This window comes from Rhagoletis pomonella, unplaced genomic scaffold (assembly GCF_013731165.1).
Source record: "Rhagoletis pomonella isolate Grant_MI unplaced genomic scaffold, Rhpom_1.0 Rhpom_scaffold_02041, whole genome shotgun sequence".
In the NCBI taxonomy this organism is placed as follows: Eukaryota; Metazoa; Arthropoda; class Insecta; order Diptera; family Tephritidae; genus Rhagoletis; species Rhagoletis pomonella.
Window position 1 is genome coordinate 1 of NW_023460595.1, and position 20857 is coordinate 20857.

Here is a 20857-nt window from a genome sequence, read left to right on the forward strand (position 1 = left end):
GATATCGATAAAAATACTGATATCGATAAAAATACTGATGTCGATAAAAATATTGATATCGATATAATTCCGGATATCGATAATATACTGATATCGATAAAATATTGTTAAAGGAATATGCAACAGCATCGGCAGATGTAGCAATAACAATTAGAAAATATATGCAAACCGATGAATATATCAATAATATTACCGATAGCAATTAAAGGATAGGTGGCGAAGAATTTTCGTAACATGCATTTGAATCAATACATAAAATAAAATTTATCACTGTTGCAGTTACATTAATTACAGAAACTTTGTGCTTTATTATAAAACTAAAGTAAGCGACAAGAATGTTCCCTAAAATTACAACATTTTACAATACAACTCAAATTGATTATTAATTGCGTAGCTCTACATGGCGTATACGCAAAAGTTTTTCTTTTATTTTTTTAATTTTTATTTTAATGGAATTCCCTCTTATTTTCATTGCAGAACATTCACATTTCCCGCAGTGCATTCAATCAGTAAACCGGGGAGCGTGCAACTCAAACGTCAAAACAAATGTTGGGAAAATTCACATCGAATCATGTGCAGGTGTATCATCAGTACTCGCGTACAGTCTCACTGAAAAAGCCGAAAAAGGTAAACATATTTACGCTGTTTGTCTTCTGTATGTATTTACAGCTATTAAATAAATAACAGCATTCTGGCATTTTAATGCCACAACCCATTAAAAAATAAAATAAAATAAAAAATAAACCTTAACAATTGTAAATGAAGGTGGCAGAAGCAGGATAACAATAACACAAAGAAGAAAGAGAGAAGCAAAAGTGTTAAGGCATTAACTGCTAATGTTTGTCCGCCAGGTAAAAGGTATTTCATTGTATTTTATAAATGTACAAATAATGATAATAATAAAAAGTCTACATCTGTGTTCGTGCGTATATGAAAAATAACAATTTCAGAAAGATAATATAACCACATTTTACGAGCCATATAAAGACTTCACTTAACCAAAATAACCCCACTCAACAAAAAGATTCTGTTCAATAACAAATGACCTTTTAAACGTACTTGTTATGATATTCGTGCATACAAAAAGTGAATTTTTACAGTGTGCATAAAAAAGTAATGCCTTCATGTGAAAGATATTAAAAAAAGATGTAAACTGTGCGTTGCCGAAAAACCCGTATTATTGTCAATTAACTCTTACAAAAAGTTGTATCGTCCTGTGTTTCTCTTTTCGATACGTGACTTTTACTAACCTTGCCTATCGTAGATACTACGCAGCGTATGAGTAACATATTTTATTGCCCACAGACATATTGGAAAATTAAAAATTTATAATTGTCTGTTAAAAAAATATTAAAGATGGCTGGCTGCAAACAACTATGTATACTCAATAAATGAATTACACAAACTTATACTCAACATACTTATTTATAACTGAGTGCTACGCAGCGTATGAGTAACATTTGAACGTTTGAAAGTAAAACAGCTGGACATAAATTTGTCGTGATACATGAACTGGATGTATATTTGTTGTAGTTTAAAAATGGCTTTGATTTGTTAGCCATTTAAAAGTGGACATAAAATTATAGCCTTAAAAAAATGGACACTTGGAAATTTAACATAAATTATTATTTGTAAATTGGTCATATTTTTATTTTATGGTAAATTTTCATGGTAAACTAAAATGCGGGCATATTTATATTTTGCACTTCTGTTTCGCAAAACTGTTCATTACATTAACTTAAGAACCGGACATATTTTTCTTTTTATTTAATTACTGGACACACATACACACATTGGATATACATATGGAAGCTTTTAAGTTCTGAGAATTTATATTTGGTAATTTAAAAACTGGCATTAAAATTAAAATAATTTTTTTTTAATTATAAAGTGGACATAAATTTTTGCTCATTTTAAAAGTGGGCATACACTATTTACTGATCGTATTGACAACAAATTTTCGTTGTTTAAAAATTGGCACAACTTTTTGTTTTTATCGAAACGCCAACTTATGCGCACCCACTTACATACATGTGTCAAGTTTATTTGTTCAGTTTTTAAATTGCCAACATTTTATGGTCAGTTTGTAATAACCACAAATGTACATATGTATATCCAGTTTCTGAAAGACTAGGAAAAATTGATCCAGCCGAATTTATGTCCAACCAAATTTTTGTACCACCAAATTTATGTCCCACCATATTTATGGCCAACCAAATTTATGTCGCCCCAAATTTATGTCCAACCAATTTTATGTCCAACCAAATTAATGACCAACCAAGTTTATGTCCACCTACATATATTTGTGTCCAACAAAATTTATGTCCCACTAGATATATTTATGTCCAGCCAAAATTGTTTGGCCCAATTTTAAGTTGCAAAAAATCCACTTTATTAAGCCCCAGGAATTTACCTCTAGCTTTTACTTTCAAGCGTTCATTTAGTTGAAATTAATATACACGAAAAAGGTAGAAAATTTTTGTTTTATACGTTCCCATTTGCAGATTGTTAAAAAGAATTGAAAATGTTAAAAATTATATAATATCTCATAAGTAAATTTAACTAGCCGTCTACATACATATGCACATTAGGGTGCCCCATCAAAAAAGTCGCGGTTATTACAACAGAATTATAAAACTTATTATACTTAAAAACATCCTCAAAAATATTTCAGAAAAATATTAAAATTTTCATTATCTCGAAATATTTATTTATTTTTTTTAATAAAGTTAATCAACAATTTTATTGAGCTAAAGTTTTTCTCGTGGAGAGTGGTGCACCCTAATGTTCACAAGTATGTATGCCACGCTGCGTTTGAGTAAAATCTAATTAAATGCAGAGCAATGAAAAAGTACGAACGCATCGACAAACAATTGAGTGGTTGTGAGCTTAAATGCATTTCAGTGGCCAAAAAAATAAAAAATACAAAAAATTAACAATTTCAATTAGTGTTTACCGAGGAAATCCATCGAATACATGAACGTAGCAGGTGTTGTTATCAATATTTAAATTGGTTCTTGCCCAAAATAGAGCAGAAAAAAAAATCGCAAAACAGCAAAAAGAGGGAAAAAACAGAAAATTTACCCCTCACTTATACAATGAAATCCCTTTTTCCGAATGTGCCACGCTGCCATGCGAAACGCACCGGTGTCACTGCCTTATCCAACTAATATCTTTAGGCCTACTCAAAGGCCTTTTCACTTCCCTTTTGCTAACTTCCTAATTCCATTTCGACGTATTCAGCGTGAAATTGCCAAATTCTGAACTCATTTTTCATTTATTTTGCTTTCGTTGGCATTTTCTGTTGGACGTCGGTCGAAAAGAGCTTGCAAACAGACATGCCATAAAAAACAACTGATACGCCTGCTGTCAACTGCAACATAAATATTGAGAGCGTAAAAAACACAGCAAGCAAGAAATACATTGGAAAATCAATTCAAATCCAAGAAAGCACAGCACAACGTAAAGAAGAAGCATCCAATTTTAGGAAATCAAATGAAAGCTGTTCATATGGCACAGATCATTTCTGTGTATCAGCAAAACAAATTCTCGAATCTCTTTTAACTTAACTACTCCTATGCAAACAAGCTACTTTTAAGGATAACTACAACTACAACAAAGCACATATCGAACTGGTATCTTGTAAGAAAAAAAAAGTTGGAAAAATAACAGCGAAATCCTTGCTACTATCGTCATTGGACCAGTCAACAGCTGCAATAAAAGCAACCACAACAACAACAGCTGCCTAAGTCATTACAAAACTTGTTTCGTTTCGCATTTTTGCAATACTCGTAGCGTTTTAGTCAACACGAAAAGTCGCTGCGAAAATTCCGCAATATTCAGTGCTTTGGCGTTGGAATATGTTGAAGCAGAAGCGACAAGTAAAACAGCAGCCAAAAGCAAAGCCGGTAAGCATTGTTGTAAAATTTGCGTAGTTAGAAATATACATATGTATATGCGGCAACTTGTATGCTACTTATTATTATAATGTTTGCTACAAATTAAATCTCTATATGCCCCCCTTTTTTGAAAAACCAACCTCCCTATCAATCAGTTAGTTTTATTTCACACACTTTTGCATATTTTGCTTTGCTGGCAATGATGATTAAAAAAACCACAACAACAAAATAGCCATATATATGTATACAAATAACCAAAAAAAAACCAAACTCAAATTGCACTATGCCACAACACACAGAACAGAACGGCTGACTATGCTACTACTCATTTTGACTTCTCATTCACATAACTTTTTTCATGTATCTAAATAGTTTTAGCATAAAAGGCTCAACACACTTTACTGTATGTATTCCTTTAGAGCTTTCAACTTTTAAATTTTCTTAATTTCTGTAATTTGTAAACTAAATAAGCTCACAGATCGACTTTTTTGATAACTTAAATTTCTCTATTTGATTTTCTCATCTAGCAAACCATTTGTTTTTGCACTCATCTTCAAATCTACTACATATTATATTTAAGCGTAGAGTACTCTTCATTTGATGGTGCGAAACTGGCCATACATAACACGAATGCTTGTAATAAAAATTTGGACATCAAATTTTGATAAATAAAAATTTGGCATAACATTTGGATATAGCTTAAAAACTGAATATAATTTTTGCGTAATTTGAAAATTGGACATAATTTTTGTTAATTTAAAAACTGGACACTAGCTCTTGCATTAGGAACCTCCGCAACAATATAAAGCCTTCTTGACTCTTTACTCTACGTTAGGTTTCCTGGAAAGCTTGTTGTCAAGGATCAAGCCCAAGTATTTACCTCACGCTGCCAGAGGACCCTATTGAAAAACCGCCCATTGACGACAGGCGGCAATTCGATATCTTATATCTCCTAGTATAAAGAACAAACACCGTTTTGCTATGGTTCACATCCACCCTGCAACTAAAAGCCCAATTTTCAACCTAGTTCACGTAACTCTGTATAAGTTCAAACCGTTTTTCCAGACCCTTTTCCTGTGCTATCAATGCCACATTGTCAACGTAGGCCACTCCAGAGTAGAGTGCAGATATTTCCCTGCCTACTTAATGAGAAAGGCATTGATGCTCTCGCGGCTATGTTGATGCCATTGCCGGTTTAGCCACTGCCAGACCGAAAAGAATTTCCAACCTTAGAGCTAATTTTTTTAAAATCATTATTTTCCCTCTGAAAAAGGACAACCTGTCCCATTTTGGCAATGTAGTCAAGATACACTACTCTAAATTAGTTAAATATCTTAGTGCAACTCTGTATGATAAGCGCCCATGGAACTCTCAACTGTGTAGAAAGAGCTGTACAAAAAGTCTAAACCCCGAATTGCCGACAATTGCTGCGCTGAGACGGCGACATCAAATCGAATCTGGAAATCTGGATGCGTAAAACCAATTCCAAGCCCATTCTAATTAGACCACAAACTCCTTTCTGAACGAATAAGAAGAGCGAGGGGGCATTCATCCAGTCCAAACTCAAGAAAGATTCGCCAGCGTAGATATCGTCGGGCTTTGCGAGTAGCTTCCACCTTGGCAATTAAGCTTCTACTAAGCATGGCTCGAATAGGTAGTTTTAAAAAATACAACTCAACATTAGCGAACGAACTTTGAAATTAACAGTCACAAGAAAATATTCAATCTAAAAATATTAGCTTAAAGATGCGAGAAAAATTCTTAGTATGTGCAGAAACGACATTGACGACATAGCCACAGGCTTTCTTACCAGCTACTATTGAGTTGTAGCGCATTTGATGTAGCGAAGCACAGGAAACAGTAATGTGAATTTCTCATCAGGCATTGACTTCGATTCCTAGAATGATCCTATAGAATCTGAATGGCTCATCGCCAAAGGAGCCCACTCAACTTACTCATCACAGTTTTTATGAATAGAGAAAAATTCAATAATCTTCTTAAGAAAGGGATAGTCCAGCTACGTATGGCCAGATTCGTATGTATTGAACATTGTATCAAACATTTTGGTTGAGAAATGTCTCACTTTCCAATTAGCTTATTAGTAAAACTGTATTCGGCACATTTCTCAACCTTAACCCCATAATACTAATTATTTTTTTTTTATCATTTAATACTAATTTTCGCCTGTGAGGCCACTTTAGAAAAAATAATAAATTCTTTTTAGAGCATTTATTTTATTATAAACTTACTATCTCAGAAGTTTTTTTATAATGAAAAAAATATATATATATATTTATAAATGCATATTGAGAAGGTAATAAATCTTTTAAAGGATAATTCGGCGCCCCCAAACCATACTGTGCTAAGTCTGAGTAAGTCTAACGCGACTTGGAGGTGTCGAATTTATAAACCAAAAAAATTGTGTACAATTGAAACAGTCCATATCTATAAACCTTAAAGGCAATTGCTCTATTTTCAACTAAAAAATAACTTAAGCACTTATTTGATCGTAACTAAACAGTTTTTTCTTCTTAAGAACGCTTATCGAACAGCGCTCACAGGCGAATCTTAAGTTTCTATGTATCAATAGAATTTCGTCTTTTAAATTCATAGATTTTTTTATTATTTAGAGTTCCATATAGTTAATCGGCATACTACGAGTTTTATTTCTGATCACTGATCTTCAAATTCCATCGAAAATTCGCAAAAGTACCGACTTGAGTAACAAATTATTAAAAATTTATATTTCTATATGTACACTCAAGTACGTACATATGTGTGCCAAAATTTTAAAGCTATGTTCACGCTATCTTAATTTCGCGCACATTCATGTAGTACACTCCCGCATAATTGAAATTTCAGATTTCGCGAAATCTTTCAAAATCCAAGAGTAATTCCCATATGTTTTCTTCATTTAGATCTCTGGGATTTCACTAAAATTTCAACAAAATCCGCATGCAGTTTAAAAGATTATGTGCTATTTAATTTTTGCATCGTTGCTGAGGAAAGTGTCTAAAGGTATGCCACCATTTTTTATTGTGAAATCAAGTACAAACCACAAAGTGATAGTCAAAGATATCACAGAAGGTACGTCGGAAATACTTAAACTAGTTTTGAAGACTTCAAGATTGCAAATCTAAGATTTTAGTATCGAGATCACCTAATTTCGCCTTGAAAAAAAAAACTGTCGTTGAGATGCGATTTTCATTTAGAGCAATTTTTGACGCAAATTTAGCGCAGCGATTGTCCGAACTCCACTGCTGGATTCAGTCTTCAGGTGACTTATAGCTAAGTGGCTAACACACGTGCTACTTAAATATCTATGAAATCATATTGAAAAGTGTGAACACAATTGATTTACAAGTTCTCTACGAAATAATAGTAGTGCAATGTTTTGATCAGTTTTGACAATTTCTATTTTCTATAGGCCTAACTCATTATGGTAAGGTTAGGTTGAAGTGGCTGCCAGCGACCCCACTAGCATACATAGGCCCTTAGTTCCACGTTAGCTTCGTATTGTTGCAAGCGGTGAGAGGAGCTCACCTGTACCTGGCTAGTTTAAGAGATAGCTCCCTTATAATGAGCTTGAAGGTAGCGAGCGGCATGTTTTAACCTTTCCAGGTCTGCGAAAGTGACGCGAATGTGCCCTCTATTGCAAGTTCGTCTGCCCTTTAATTGCCTGGTATCCATATCAAGTGAAGAGCAGACTACTAAGCCATCTCGTTTAGAGATCTGCGACAGTCCGCTACGGTTTTAAACTGCATATAACGGAGTCGAGCGCTGTGAGGAAATCCTATACCTCTTTGTCAAGTTCAGATTTGGTGCACAGTAATCCGTTTCCGGTTTATGTTCTTTAAGATTGCGGGGTGGCCATCCTGAGTGTCTCTCCTGTCTGGTAGTTCCCTCAGCCTCAAGGCGGCACATCCCGCTGATTGTTTTCCAACAATTTCAATTGGCCACATACTGAGCAACCCGTACATTGCCTTCGATGGAGTTATGCGCGAGCCTCACAGATGCATAGCATCGCAGTTCTTTGCACCCTTTGAAGTGCTTCCTTACTGGTCATGCAACAAATACCACATAAATTCAAATTTCGAACTTTGTGAAAAATTTTTAAACTCCTGCAGAGTTTCACTGAAATGTCAACCTTTTTAAACAGAATTTGTGGACAAATTTTGATATCTATGCAGTTTTGTAGCCCATTAAATTTTAGTATAACAAAGTGCAGGTTTAAAGCTGCGAAAAAATGTCGTTGATTTTTGGCAATTTTCTATTTCCATAAAAAAAAAATAAATCTCAAAGATCGACAGGACTTTTGACTAACCTGAAACTAAAATTTATTGGGGTATACAACTGCATACTAATTAATCAATTCTGAATAAAAAGTTTGAAATTTTGGTGCGCATTTGTCGAATTTTTGTAATTTGTGTACAAAGTTGGAAATGCGGATTTATGTATATGGGGTCTTTGTACAGCCTGCTGGATCTTTGCACAAAAAAAAAAAACAAAAAAAAGGAACAGTCCAGCGCCTTCGTCTTGGCCTGCAGGCTGTATCGGAGATACAGCCGCTAAATTTAAACGTAGAATACGTGGTATGGTTAAGAGCATATCCAAGTAAAAAAACAAAAGCACACACTAAGCAAAAAATATCGATAACAAAAGCGATAATAATATCGGTAGCAAAATCGATAAAAACATCGATAAAGAAATCGATGAAAATATTGATATCAAAATCGAAAAAATATCGAAAGCAAAATCGATAGCAAAATCGATAACAATACTGATTACAAAATCGATTACAAAATCTATCAAAATATCGATTACAAAATCGATAACAAAGTCGATAACAAAATCGATTATAAAGTCGATAACAAAATCCATAACAAAATCCATAAAAATATCGATACCAATATCGATAGCAACATCAATAAAAATATCGAATATAAAGCCTATAAAAAAATCTATAACAATATCGATAGCAAAATCGATAAAAATATCGGTAACAAAACCGATAAAAGTATCGATGACAAAATCGATAGCAAAATCGATTACACAATCGATAACAAAATCGATAAAAAATATCGATAACAAAATCGATAAAAGTATCGATCATTATATCGGTAAGTTCCGAAAATATCGATAGCAAAACCAATAACAATATCGATAACAAATTCGATGAAAATATCGATAACGAAAGCAATAATAATATCGATAGCTAAATCGTAAACAAAATCAATAAAAATATCGATGACAAAAGCGGTAAAAATATCGATTACAAAATCGATTAAAATACCGACAACAAAATCTATAAAAATATCGGTAATAAAATCGATAACAAAATCGATAAAAATATCGATAACAAAATCGATAAATAATCTATCATAAAATCGATTACAGTGTCGATAACAAAATCGACAACAAAGTCAACAAAATATCTATAACAAAATCGAGAAAAAATATCGATAACAAAATCGAAAAAATACCGATCATTATATCGATAAGTTCCGAAAATATCGATAGCAAAATCAATAACATTATCGATAAAAATTTCGATAGCAAAATCGATAAAAACATCGGTAATAAAACCGACGAAGTATCGATTATTATACCGATAAACCCCGAAATATGTACTTACGGACACATACATACTTTTTGTCTCCTTCCCACACTTCCAACATATGCACGTGTTTGCAAAATGATGACGAGGTGATTTTGTATGGAAAATCATTTATGCCCATATATTTGAATAAAATAAACATATATAGAAGATATCAACCAATACTTCCCATATACCAAACGAAAGGAAAACTCTTGAATTTTTGATTAAAGAAAACAAAAACAAAATCATTCGAGCGGTTTTCGAGCATTTTGGTAATGAAAAAAATTTGCAAATTTTTTCAACAATTTTTTGCCTTAAAATGCTCAATATTTGTTAAATTTATATAAAATTTGTACCCGATAATATTTCTACTGCTCCAAAGAACCTATATCCCGAAAATGAAAGTTATATATGCCAACAATAAGGTGCTAGAGCACTTTAAAGGCTCAAAATTTACCCCAAAATAAGGCAATGTTTACCGTTGTTTTTACGACAGAAACCGAATTGGTTATTTACAAAAATGAATCTGTCGACAGGTTTGGAATTTTATCTTTGAAACGCCACACTTTTCTTTGAAATCGCTGTATTAGTTCTCGTGCAATAAGCGTTTTTGTGAAGCTCTAAAAATTACAACTACAACATTTGAACATAGCCCCCATACCTTAAGGTAAGACGTATTCTACGTCAAAAATAGTAAACATTAAATAAAAAAATAGCCAAAACTGGTTAAAATATCGCACTCCAATTTTTTGAACGACTTTAAGTGAAATAATTGGGACGAAAGTTAGTATTTTACTCTTTAGTGAAAACATAGTTTAATGAAATGCTCAGGCACATTTTTCTGCGAAATTTCATTAAATTTATAAGATAATTTTAAATGAGAAAGTACGTCATTCACAATTTATAGATGTTTTATTAAAATCATTAGATCAGAAAATGAAAACTTTAGTATGCCCTTGCATCATAATTCACAGTTTTCATATCACCATATACTACATATTTCTTTTGTATGCTTCACACTATGTTGACCATCATTTACTATTCGCTAAACTTGTTAGCTGAAATTGCATACACTTCTCTCCAATTTAATAAATACTCTTCACCAGCCACTCACCCACACATACTACACACATATCACTTACATACATAGTTTTTGAACGTTCACATTGCTGCTAACACTCATTCAATTGAGTAACATTCGCACACAAACTTGCAACACCTACCGAAAATTACTCACTTGCTACTGGACTAATTACCAAACTGCTTTTATTCTTAACTACTATCTCTCTCTACTACACTTTTTGTTACCTCTCTCTACACATTGATTGATTAACATTCAATTGAGTAGTGATTTATGGCTAAACACCACAACCATTGATTAGAGTAATGAGTGACACTTCAAATAAGCTGACTTGTCAATTTGAGTGTTGACTACTTTTAGGCTATTTAGGCGCTATAAATATATGTATGACAACTGAGTGGTAGTACTTACTTGAAATAGTACCGCTATGTATAGTAGTTATGTAGTAGAAAGAGTAGTAAATGTGACATCTACTACCAGATTTACAATTTGGTATTGCTATAAATATTGGTTTTAGTATGGCTTAGCTTTAATTAGCGTTGGTTTTTATGCTAAATAAATGCTAAATAGTAAGTACAAAATAATTTATCAATTAAACAAAAATTTTCTTGTTAAGTTATCTTATGTTCCTTTGAGTTCATACATATGTATTTATACACTTATTTGCGTGGTTACAAGCATTATGATTAGCATAAAATATAGTTCATATATAGTTACATTCACATAATACATATATTGTAAACCAACCTACATATGTATGTATGTTGTCTCAAATCTATACCTGTTATCTGTAGTGGTTTAAAAGTTTAATAAGATGCAAAAATGCCAAGGAGGCGAGCGGCAAACTTGGATCCATGTGGAAGAAACATGTTTGCCTCAATGTGACTACACTCTATGCAGTATATGTAAGTATAGTTATTAGGCGAAAAGAACCTTTGTAAATATATATAGTATGAAAACTCACAACAATAAAGGTCGTTATAACAAGAATGGAATAAAAGGCATGCGACTGTGCAAAGCCTGAAAATACCGCAAATTGGCTATTGAAAGTTTGTGAAATTTTTATGTTTGTATACTACTTATATTGTACCGCCTGACAAATAAACGTGTGGCATTGTGTACGAAATACGTATGTATATATAATCTATGACCACTGACCGAAGCCGAATTCACAAATGTACATGCTTAGGTGTACATATGTATGACTGACTGTACATATGAACGCACGAAGATACATACATATGTACATATTGCTTTGAATAGCCAGTACTTAGCACACATATTGTAGAATAAGAATATAACTAAATACGCATAAAATAAGAAAATACCATTTATGAGTTAAGTAAATATTTCTGCTAAATTGTTTGCCGAAAATAGAATGCGAGATTTGTTTATTTGTCGATATGGTATATCTACAAATACATATATATTAATAATACTTATTGTAATGTGATGTATATTTATTATTGTATAGTCATTCTTGATATTTGTATATTTTATCCTAAAGTAAATACTATTGTGCTAATATAGGTAAATATTTACTCTTCACAACTTTGTGAAGATTTTTGATTTTTTTCAAACTGTTTTTGCTGTAGTTCAGCAATTCGCAGATAGCTTCTAAAAACATTTTTAAAGGCAGGGCTTTTTTAAAGCTTTTTTAAATAAGCTGTACCAACTAAAAGACTTCCTAATAGCCCTAATGTTCGCAAGCAAGTATGCACTGGTGCTTCCATAGGTACGAAATAAACATTAAACTATCGCTTTAAAACAGCCATTCCCAACGCTGGCAGAACTCCATACACTTGCTTATGGAGTTCAGAAAGGTCACTGTGTTGTCTATATTGCTGGCTGGTTTGCTCTATTAATTACAGTACCTGGAAATAAGTTCACCGTACACCCCTTAGCCTAAAGTACTTTTGCAAGACAATTTCGCAACTTTTTTATTGTTAAAAAAATTGTGTATTTTTCAATATCATTAAATTTTAAGGCACGTGTTTTATTTTTTCCTAGTTTAATTTTTTCAACTTAGTTTTCATTTTGGTTTTAGATCTTATATTTTTTTAATTAAAAATTAATTCAACAATTTTTATTGAGCTCGAGGCCGTTTTTTTAATGAAAATTTATTGTGGAAAAGCAACAGTAATTTGAAAAAATGGTAGAAGTAATAGCTATTTCGGAAATCACCACATTTCCTCATCAGACTTCTTTCAGTAGGCTTCGAACCGACGGTTTTTTGATTATTCCAGTAGAACTATTAAGACGAGAAAATTTATTGCCAAATGTAGGCGCCTAAAAAGCGTCCTAGGTTCCAGCAAACAAAGGTTATTTCGAAATTGACGACTTTTTTTCTGACATTGCCTTGCAAAAACACTTTAGACTTAGGGGTGTACGGCAAACTTTTTTTGTTTGCTTTGAACGTGATACAACCTAATGTTCACCTATCGTCTTAATACTATCACCATGGATGACAGCTTAGAGCCTGCTGGATTTTTATAAATGAAATTCGTTTTAATGAAAATTGCAGATGAGAGTATTTAATACAAGTTCTAGATATACATACATGCATATGCATAATCTCTCAACACGTGAATTGATAATTTTCTCCTTGTTATTAGTTGCCTCCAAATTTTTTATAAACATTCTAAGGTGTATTGCTAAGGTATCTGGTCTCGACAAAAAAAAATCGTACGCATATATGTATACGAAACGGGTTTGCAAAAACTCACCACATAACATATGCTAGGGATAACATTGCTGGCGTTAAAGTTTAAGTGTTTTTATTGTTCTTGATTTGGTTTTTTTGTACTTTTTGTATTTTGTATTTTTATTTGTGAGGCACACAAAAAAGTGCTACATAGTGTGAAAATGTACAAAATCCTTGAATAGGTGGCGCTAGAGTCGCGATATACTATTAAAAATACGTTTTTTGGATGTTGGTCGGTCCAGAAATTTATCCTGGGTGTTACCCCTTTGGTAATCCCGCGACTGCGATAGCCGTTGCGAATATGCATATATTTTTAAAGTTGTGCATTATGTTATAGAACCCAGTCTCGCAGAGGGAAAATAATCGAAATTGGATGGGATTTGAAGAGTAGACAGCTTGTTTGACACAAAAATATTTTTCCCACTATGCGACAGTAGATAATATGCTCAAATAAGATACATTAAAAAGGGAAATCAAATTTCGTCATATTTCAAGAGTTTAGTTCACAAGATAATAAGAGATTGCAGTGTAGATTTAAACTATCACATAGTTCATGAAACTGAATTTCTTGTTTTGGTTTTCGTTTGATAGGAATTGTAGAAAAAAATTAAGGAAAACGAAGAAAAATTTAACATTTAAACAGTCAGGGAAAATTAATAAATTTTGCTTACATTTAAGCAGGGACAAGAATCTTAACGTCGCTGGGACAAAAATATTTGAATTCTCCGTCGCGCACGAAACATTGATTTTTATTAATTTGAATGGGCATCCCTGCAATAAAATTTGGTGTGCATACAAAATCCATTAACTACTCCAATAAAGATTTTGTGTTTTTATCGAGGAAAAACTCGAGATTTTTTTTTTTAGGTTTTGGTACTTTTTCTAATTCAAAACTTGGCAGCACTGCTTCTTTCACATCGATAAGCGTTTAATTGCGTGGCGCTGAGTCGTTGAAATCCCACTTTACCGTTGTATCTATCGCTTACTATGTGACAGAAATGTCGCAACAGAGACCGATAAAGAAGTGCGAGTAGAGGAAACCCATGAGGGGAAGTGCTGTGGTGAAGTACTATGGGCCAGTAAACGATCAAAAGTGCCTAAAACTCGAATACTTATCGGAATGGCTTAACACTTGCAACCCGGCGTGTTTGGGGCTGATGATCACGAACTTAAAGTTAAATTTAAAACATTCAAAATCGTGGATCCAATATGGTGAACAATATTTTGAAAAGCAATTGAATTGGCTTGAAACTTGTTATCCTAGATATTTTGGGTAGCTGATCATGAACCTGACGTTAGATTTCAAAAATTCAAACTGGCGAAATTTCGATAGATTCGATTCCGTCCTTATCAAATAAATATGAAATGCTTATAAAAAATTGTAGAGACAAGCGACCATTCTTCATGCCTTCCACCACCAGCTCACCTAAAACACCTCTGGCATAATATTATTGAAATAGTCCGCTGCCTGAGCTTGTCAATATTTCTTTGGCAGTTGATAATTTTACAGACCTGTGGGGGTATTCTCAAACGGGTTTGCGACAATTTTCGCATCGCTAACGCAAGTGGCTGTTATGAATGGTGCAAGGTTGAGATAGTAAAACGATATTTTTCGCTAACTTGTCTGAGAATAGCCCCACTGATACTAACGATGAAAACAACAAGGCCAACACATGGCTGCGTCATAAGCAATATTGTGAAATTAGTAAAAAAAAAAATTTAATTAGTCAATTATTTATTATCATTAGCTATGTGTAGTTGAGAGTGATTAGACGCCGGTAAAACACAATGCTAACCAGCCGAATAAGAGAGTTTCCCTCTCGCGGTCTGTACTCATTGCAGTTTAATGTACTGTGGCAAAAATATAAATAGAGAAGAGATATTTTAGCATTCTTTTTCTATTTCCCTTTCGATTATTTGATATTTGGTATTTTTTTTTTATGAAAGTGTTGCTCTCTATATAACAAAAACCATGTAAGTCAGAATTTCAAACTTTGTATAAAAATTTGTAAAAATTCGACAAAGCTTCATCAAAACTTTGAGCTTTTTAATTGGATTTCTTAGAAACATTCTGAGTAAGCAGTTTTGAAACCCATTTTGTTTTAGTATAATAATGTGAAAATTTTAAATAGGACTTTTGGCTATCTTTTGTAGAAAGTGTTGCCCATTTACTCCATACAAAAAATTTGTACTTTGTATGGCGCAAACCAAAAATTACCAAATATCAACGGTAAGTCTTAGCGACTTCAAACTTGCAAAGCTACATTCTAAAAAATCGGATTAAAAAAGGTTAAAGTTCTGAACAAAATTTTTTTTTAAAGTTGTCTAACTTTTATAAATGTTCTACAAAGTTTAAAGTTTTTATTTACATTTTTTATTGTGGATAGTAAGCTGTATTTTCATAAAAAATAGTGAACATTTTTTAAACGAAGAAAAGTAAAAAAACTGCTGAAATATCTTTTCCCTATTTATGTACATTCTCGCCACCGTAAGTACTACTCTTATTCGCTTTGAAGTTATTGTGTATCGTTAGCGTAATGAGCAACCAACTGATACACTTGCAGTTCCAATATTAACGCTCACTGCTCGCAGGCGCTAATAATCATATGCTGACTTCACCGCTCAAACGAACGCATCGATCACATGGAAAGGCACAAATCAATTTTGTCACCTCCATATTTGCTCAGCCGCTCTCAACAGCGCTCACATGAATTGCATTTTGTTTTTAGCTGTTATTTGTATTTTTTCGCGACTATTTGTAAATATACTTTAGCATATGTGTTCTCCTGTTGTTGGGTATTAATCTCTATTCCATAAAATCGCGATTGTCGCGCGTCGTTTTTAGTTTGCCATCGGTGCAAGTGCGCGATGCGAGTTTTTCTAGAAGTAGCTGTTTTCTATTATTTCTAAGTCGAATTTTTTGAACGGAAAACACTTTTAAAATTTTTTACTAATTTCTTATTCACCCACTTCGTGTTCGCACAGTTCGATTGCTTACTCATTTTCAGCGCACCTACCTTTATGATGTGCAAACATTTGCCCGCACTTGTATCGAGCGCGCAATTAACACCGTAATAAACGAAATTTGGTTGCCATAAAAAAAAGAAACCACAAGCAGCCACCAGCCAACAATTTGGCCATCAAATACTGTATAATGTTTTTTCTCACCAATTGGGTATTTGTAAGTAATTAAAAACAATAAACTACCGCTGAAAAAGTACTTTGTAGTGTATACATAAAATTATTTTGAAACAAATACTATTCCCTATTTAAAAGGTCTGGCAAAGATAAAGAGAAAAATAAGAAAAAAAAACGTAAATAGCACTGCAAAAAAGATAAATTAATTAATAATGATACGTGATTGAGTGATATGTATGCATGTACATATGTATATATGCGTCTGTGTGTGTGGCGCAGTTTGAGAGTGCTTCTGGGTGACTGTATGTACTCCTATTTTCATGTTTACAGGGTGGTCCAAATGCAAGTCTCATTTAATTAAACTATTAAATTAATAGCCAATTTTTTCGAATACATACATATCGTCGTTTAAAGTATAAAACCGCGTATCAACAAAATGCAAAACCGCGTATGTGAGCTTGCATAATTTATTTTCTAGAGAGTAAAACACTTATATTTCAAAATAGTTCTCTTTTTTATAAAGTAAACACATTTCTGACTAGTAGATATATTTCAGGACGAATGGATAAGGATTAAGCCAAGAGCAGTTTCGCACTTTAAACGACGATATGTAGAACTTTCAATTTATGCAGGAAATTTCAAAAGACCTGTAGAAAATACTTAATTTACCTAGAAAAATATACTAGGAAATACTAGTAAGTTTTGAACATTGCCAACAGGGACAATTCATGCGCAGTGTTTAAAAACTGTCTATAATTCACTGAAGTCTTCATTTTGAACCAATTTGATGATTTTAAATAAATGCTTAATGCGAACTAGAACCGTTCTCTTTGTTTCGTGTTGTTTATAGTCTTTTCATTTGTTATTAAAAATCAACGGGAACTCTAAGCCACTTCCAACTTTATTACACAAAAATTTAAGGACCTATAAAACTACATACCCATTTTTTTTTTAATAAAAAATTTAATATTGTGAATTTTTTTTATAACATTTAAATTGTTTTTTTGTAATTTAAGGATCTATAAAACTGCATACCCAAAATTTTTCTAAAAACTAAAAAAAAAATCAATTTTGGTGAAATTTTTTATAGCATTTAAAATTTTTGTGTGAAATTTTTTGTTGTGTGTAGTTCTTATAACGTGGCATCTATTAACTGGAACAGGAGAATCGATTATCTTTAAAATTGCTACTTTTTTGCACTACGCACGAAAAAATCTAATACAATCTGGTAGAAATTCAAAAATCGGGCTAAACTCGTCCCTTGCAAATTGTATAAGCTTGTTGTATTGTTGTTTTTTTTTTTGTTTCGAAAATTAAAGACGCAAATATTATTAGTTACATGTTCCATAACGCATTCGAGGTGTATTTTGTTGCAGATTTTACATTTTATTAATTTTCGTTGCTATTTTTAAATACATTTGAAATATTCTTCTTCTTGTTTTGCGCTACAGTCGCTTAAGTAAGTCAAAGTACCTTCAATGTTTTTGCTATTTGCTTTCGGAGTCTTTATTGAAGCCTCATCTCTCACTCTCTAAAATCAAACAATATATACTTTGTTTAGTAATGTGAGAGTAGTATTATGCTCTCTTATGGAGTTGTCTCATTTGATCATCTTCTCAAATACATACTCCGCCGATAAATATGAATTCATTAATACATAGTTGCGTATACTCCTCAGAAAATACATACAAAAACCTGCTTACCCTAAGAGGTATTGCTGAACACTTTAGGTAAAAATTGCAACACATTTACACTTTTGTTTTTGTAGTATGGCATAAATGATTAGTTTGACTATTAGTACTGAGGACTTTCTGATGACAACATTGAGGGGAAAGTACTATATTTTTTGCCATGGCTTGAACAAAAATGAATACTTTGATAAGCACTTTTGTAATTAGTGATAATGACTACAGGATCACTCATATGATACTCAGCTGTCTTGTAGGGTACATTTTGCTTCCATGCCACTTGCATTTGTATTTGCGAGTGCACTTTGTTTACCATTCTCTCTCTCATAGAATTTTTTTTACTTTGTTCTGCCACAATTACAGCGTAATTGTAATTTGATTAACGCCGCCGTCTGTTTATGCTTTTAGGGCGCTTGAGGCACGTCTTTCAGTAATCCGATTTTGAAAAATTTTTCCGGAGCACGTTTTTATGACCAAACGAAACTTTTTATGTGAAGGTTTTGCCTTGTTCTTAGAAGCAGGGAAGCAGTAGACAGGGTGGCCGAGGGTAAACGGCTGCATATATACTGGGTTCCAGGCCACAAGGGCATTTTAGGCAACGAAATAGCTGATGAAATTAGCCAAAAGTGCCATCCGTCTTGCTAGCGAACCAGTACAGGAAATACAAAAGTCGCTAAAAACGATCTATAATGAAATTTCCGAAAGAGCTGAGTGCCGGATCCGGGTGAGATGGAACGCTTTTGCGACATGCAAAACCACCAAGATCATGTACAATAGCAGCAAGGGAAACACCCATTTCTTGCTTACACGGACACGCAGGGATTGCAGGACAGTTGTTGGCCTAATGACGGGCCACAACCGACTAGCATTAGTAACAGTGACGCATGCAGGAAGTGCAGGGAGGAAGGCATGAGTGAGACGTTAGAACACCTTCTCTGTATCTGTCCGACCTTAGCTAGAACTCGTCTTACATATCTCGGAGCTTCGCAGTTCAAAGGACTAGAGGAGGCTTCAAAACTGGATATTAAGGCTCTCTTGAAAATTCGCAAAAAGCGTTGACGACTACTTTAGATCGCAGTAACACGGACCTCCATCTGGCACTACAAAGGACCAATGGGTCTATGTAAGGCGCATCAGCTGGCCAGTGTAACCTAACCTTTGCCTCGTAGCTTACAAAAAAATTGCGTTTGTATAAATAAGGGAGTTCGAAAAAAAAAATCAACTTTTACTGGCCAAATCGATTTCGAGGTATTGCAGAATACTTATGCACACAAGGTGATCTTTGCTTTGGCGTTGTTTTGTAGTGGGAGGGGGGGCGGGGGCAAGAATAACGAAGCTGCCTGCCAGGTATGTAAAATATGGCTCGTCTTTCGCAGGAATAGCTTTCGGCTTCTGAAATATGCAATGCATGCAGTAGGGATGTTAACAGGCGCAGTTAGTGGCACAGCAACAGAAAAAAGTGCAACAGTATGTTCTTGCTACGCACTCCAACCACTATCTATCAGTTGGCAATATGCCCGGTTATAGATAAACGCCCAAAGCAACTTTGCCGCAGCTGCAAAGCAGTGCAACAAATTGTATAAGACATTGTATGAAACTTAAAGAAAACATAACGCAAGCAATTCACTGCCAGATGAATGCAAACTTATATACATACATATATATGCACATATGCCGCTTGCCTGCGGTGCCGCTTTGCAAGAATTTCAATGCATTTTAACACTTTACATGTGCAGTGTGACCCATATGTGACTTGAAATACCAGGAAAGTGTTTTTATCCCGGGATATTTTTTTCTTGGCGATCTTACCTACAATTACAATTTACAATTTTGATTAGGCTAAGTTGAATTGAAGAGCAAGGATTTATGAGCTCGGCTTTTCAAGAGAAAGCAACGGCACATACTTTTTACTTTAATGAAGTTAGCTGTATGTAGTCGCCAGCTTAGCATCTGCCTTAGCATGAAGCACAAAAGTTATCCAACGCTGCCGATTAGCATTTCAAAAAGCAACGAAGCCGATGGAAGCAAGCAACTTTGTATTACAATTACGTATAGCTTCAAAGAAACATTTAATGAGTAATTTATGGTATTTGCTGCAAAGCTAATTCACCAGATTACAAAGAAAAAGCAAGCAAGCATATACATTAGGGCGCCTCACCAAAAAAAGTTGCGATTTTTCAATCGGAATTATAAAATCGATTATATTTTAAGATTACCGCCAAAATATTTCGGAACATAATATGTATTAAGGTCTACGTGAGCTTGACCTTTTGATTTTCAAATATTCTTATGCAGACCTAAGCTTAAAAAGGCCTATCATCTGAAGAGTTTTATATGAAAAAAAAAAAATAATAAACATTTTTAAAAACTGATTTTATTTATTTGCAGCCATACTGCTTATCATAACTTTACAGCACTCATATATTGACAAGATTTGCCATTTATCCTAATATTTTTTTAATTTTAATTATTTATTTAAAAAGTTATATATGAATTTAAAATATTTAAAAAGTTGTGTATGCTTTAACAAAATCGATTTTTCGATTCGAGATTTTTGTAACATTAAAAAAGTAAATCAAATCAGAATAGTGGAATAAATTTGTTTTATTTGTACTAGCGATAATTAGATCGGACTAGCCTATCATAAAAGTTATAAAAAAATCAACAAACTTTCGTAAAAATTTCGAACTTTTTAATAAGATTTTTTCAGAAATATTTTGAGTATGCAGTTTTGTAGCCCATTCAATT

The 20857-nt window shown here is 33.3% G+C and overlaps 1 long non-coding RNA gene across 1 annotated transcript; it reads left to right on the top strand.

The window, feature by feature from the left end:
* The first annotated feature begins 481 nt into the window (after positions 1-481).
* LOC118753008 lies at positions 482-11421 on the top strand. The gene is made up of 3 exons (XR_004994770.1): positions 482-627; positions 3324-3908; positions 11374-11421. It is a non-coding gene; the product is annotated as an uncharacterized LOC118753008 (long non-coding RNA).
* The last annotated feature ends 9436 nt before the right edge of the window (positions 11422-20857 follow it).